Source organism: Pterocles gutturalis, unplaced genomic scaffold, assembly GCF_000699245.1.
Source record: "Pterocles gutturalis isolate BGI_N339 unplaced genomic scaffold, ASM69924v1 scaffold9913, whole genome shotgun sequence".
Taxonomy (NCBI): domain Eukaryota; kingdom Metazoa; phylum Chordata; class Aves; order Pterocliformes; family Pteroclidae; genus Pterocles; species Pterocles gutturalis.
This window is the reverse complement of record NW_010125581.1, coordinates 29,099-33,092: the sequence shown is the minus strand read 5'-3', so window position 1 is coordinate 33,092 and position 3,994 is coordinate 29,099.

The window sequence follows — 3,994 nt, the reverse complement described above, 5'->3', positions numbered from 1 at the left end:
AGCACCAGCTGTTATGTCTTCCTGCCCAATTTGTCCCCAGGTCCTTTCATGGGATTTTCAGGGTTGAGTGCTGCTGCATCTTCTCCATCACCCTTCTAGAAGCTTTTGCTTGTTCTCCTCAGCAACAGCAGTTTCATAGGATTCCTTGGTAAGTTGTTCACAAATGGAGATTGACAAAGACTTCAGGCAAGAGAAAAGTACAAATGAGCAGTTTCAAGAGGAGAGAACAGAAAAGGTTCTGAGGCTCCTCTGAATAGCAGCTTGTTTGAACTGACCCGCACTGAACTTGCTGCTCTACTTGTTCATCTTTTCTGTATCATCCATGTGCCCCTCCATGCTGACTTGCAAACACTTGCTTCCAGAGGGGCTGCTTGCTTCCTCTGCTTCACTGCGTTTAATTAAAGCATTTGTCCTCCACTGCAGGCATTTTGCAGCCATAGTTCTTGTGATCACAGGCAGCGATTTTTCTTCTTTCTGTCAAAGCATATATAGTGTGTTAGTGGGTGTTCAAATGTGCTTCACAGTTCTGGGTTTTGTAGAACTTGCTGAATGTCCTACTAAATAAATGACAAATGGCTTCCTTTGTGTAGTGCTTTGTCTTCTTGGTACTTCAGTATCCTTAGCCTGTGTATCTTGGGTGGCTAGTGCAAATTTCTGGACATAGCTCATATTGATGTGATTTCATGTGCACATAGTCAGCATTCCAACCTGTGAGGTAAAAAAGTGATAGTTTTTTTTCAGTATAAAATGTGGGAAGCGAAAAACTGGTGTTTTTACTTTTTTTTTGTCCTTCCAGCTATCTGTAATACTATACTGTCTGTTAATTGTTGGATTTTATAGGACTTCTCAAACTATATATATACAGTGCACATGGCTTCTGTTGTCCATCCTTCTAGTTTATTGCTGGTTTTATGTTCCCTGAAAGTGGTCTTTTTTGACAGAATTCTATTTAGAACAGGTATATCCACAGCAGATTTGAGTCCTCATTGCTTCTTTAAAGTATTACTCAGTTGTCTTAATCACATTATGAACATAACTAGTAATTTGCAAGCATTGTGTAATAATTTGAAAAATTTCCAAAATGTTTAATGTGTACATGTCTCATAATCTCCATAAACATGTACATATGTATCAAGAGCAACATATATTGCCAGCCTTTCCTCTTCTCTTCTGCTTTTGTTCCTGACTTCTGATTTGCTTTTTTCTGTGTCTCCTTTTGGAACTGAGGGAGGAAACACTAACCATTACTATTTGGAAAACATAACTGCTTTACAAGAAGGCTAAATATAGAATGCCTGTGCTAACTTCTGCCATCTGTTGAGTGCTTGGCTTGCTTCAAGCACTAGCCCAGTCTTAAGTCGTTTTGCTGTGTTGAAGCCATGGTCTTCATGCTGGCTGTATGAAAGAGCACTGTTTGGTCTGACAAGATAGGAAGTTAGTCTGGATACAGCACTTTGAAATTCTTTGGGATTGCTGACTGATGCTGTGCTGTAGAATTAAATACTCTTAAGCTTGTTTCTGCTGGTGAGCTTCTAAAAGAGGCTTTGGAAATATGCACCAATGATAAATTATAAGCTTATCAAATCTATTAATACTTTGATTTATCAGGGAGCACCAGAATTGAAGTGGGGGAGCATGGGTTGTCACCAGTGTCTTGTCATAGATGTGGAAGATGGGAAGAAACATTTCATCCTTATTGCAGAAAGTGCTTCTTGAGACGGGTAAAGCCTTCTGCCCTGCTACCTTTTGAAAGCAAAAAGTACATGTGCATACAAGAAATAGGAAAGTGGTAAAAAAACCTGTCAAAATTTATATGACTGGATTAAATGAGACTTGCATCATTTGTGGTAGTATTTGCCCTTGTGTCGTGGGTTAAGCTGAAAGAGAATTGGAAAATGAGAGTTAAAATGGAAGGCAGATGATGAATCACTGTTCTTAAAAATATTCTACCCTTGTCCTTTTCTCTATGGTGGAAAGTATAACTGCTTTAGAGATTATGTTTTGAAAGTAAACACTCTAAGTTATTGCAGACACTGATACTTGCTCCTGCAGGAATTGGTTATAGTTTATTGGTAAAATTGCTGTAGGACAATATCTCTCAAGCTGTGTAATTCAGTTCTGCCAAAGTGAAGTATCTGAGGAAAGAAAACAGGTACAAAGGCTGTAACTGAAAATGTTGATTGTGTTGCAGGTTTTGACCAAGAGACTCCTGGCCACTGTCTAGGATGTCTTGGAGCTAAAGTAATTTGAATACATGTGATGTTAATTGGTAAGCTCTGCTTAGATTTAACTACACGAACACTTTGAACTGTGTGCATTAGTAAGCTTACTACAAAAGTAATTTTCAGTGTTCTGGAGAAGTGACACACAATTACTGTCTTCATGTACTCTGACTGTAACATTATCACAGCAGATTTTCTCACTCTCCTGTTCTTTCACCTCTTTCTTTAGAAAAGAATGATTGGAGATTAGTTGTTTCTGGAAACTAAGAAACACAGGGTCCAGATCTTTCTTACCTGGCAGCTAACTTCTTTAGGAAAGAAGCTTGCCGCAGGAGACTGTAAGTGGTGCATGTCTATTAATATAGTGTTTGAAAAATTACTGAAGTAAATAATCTATACAGTGAATACTTTTCAAATCAGTTGAAGTTTAACACTGTACAGGCAATACCTGCTATATTGTGATACTTAGGAAAACAGTTCTAATTGTAATAGAATTAAAATTTTTCCATGTCATTACTGAGTAAAGATTAAAATACTAGCTCCAACTTAAGTATTTCCAAATAAAAATCATCCTCTCTAAATTACATGATTTGCTTATTTTTTGTGTAACCTTGACAAGCATATTTGTGTGTGTACGTGCACACATGTGAACACAAATATATGAATGGCTTTTCAATGTCAAGCTTTGTAGCAAAAGCTTAAATGCGTGCAGTGCAAGATGTACAAGAGGATTTTCGGTGCTTTACAGAATGGGAAAGGTTTATCACCTCCATTTCATCATTAGAGGTATATTAAATGCAGTATGCAGTTTGGAGCATTATAGTTCTGTTTTTGTTAGGTTGTTAGTTACTGCGCATAAAGAAGCTGGTGCATATTCTGCTCCAGAACAAATTACTTTTGAATAGAAAGGATAATAAAGAGACTGAAACATTTAAAACTGTATCATAAGAACTATTTTATGACTACATTAAGATGTGTAGGCTCTAGTTTGTTGACTGTTGGGTTTGAAAGCTTGATGGCTGGTAAATGAACTTGCAGAGAGATGGTATCAGAGTCTTGAAAATACTCTCCACATGCTTGAGCAGGTAGCAGTAAATGGAAAGGTGAAAGAAGAGGAGCAAGTTCAGTTGCATTCAGTGAAAGGCACTGTCCTTGTGACAGTTAATGAAAGCAACCTGGGAGCTTGTAACTGCACACATTTGAGGGGGAAAATCATTTGAGTTTTACTTTTACAGCTCTGTAGAAGCTGTGTTTTAGAGTCAATTTTTAGAGCAAACTTGAATGCACAGCTAAGCAGTGGTTGAGTGAAAGTGCTGATACACTGTTAATAACGATATTGCAGATGCTGTTGCTTCAGTGAGTTTATGGACTGACAATTCATTTGAATAGAAAGAGCAGTCCAAAAGAGGTCTTACAACAGGGATCATACAGTGGACTGTTGTTGCACGCAGACTGTTAGGTAAGCTGTGATACATAGATAAGAGTGCATGTTGATGGTAATTACTGTGTGCTCTGTTTGTGAAAACTTAATTGTGCCTTGTGACAAACACAGCCAGGGGCTGCTGTGAGCTTCTTGTCTAGCTTGTGCAATGTAATTGTGGTTGGATGCGTTGAGACAAATATCTAATCTTTTGTTTCACACACCTATATATCTCCCTCCTGACATGGTAATTCTGCACACTGTCACCGTTGGTGCTGCCCTGAACGCTGGGAGTGCAGAGATAGGAAATACAGGAAATTCTGATGGCCAGCTCCAGTTGCTTGCATTCCTG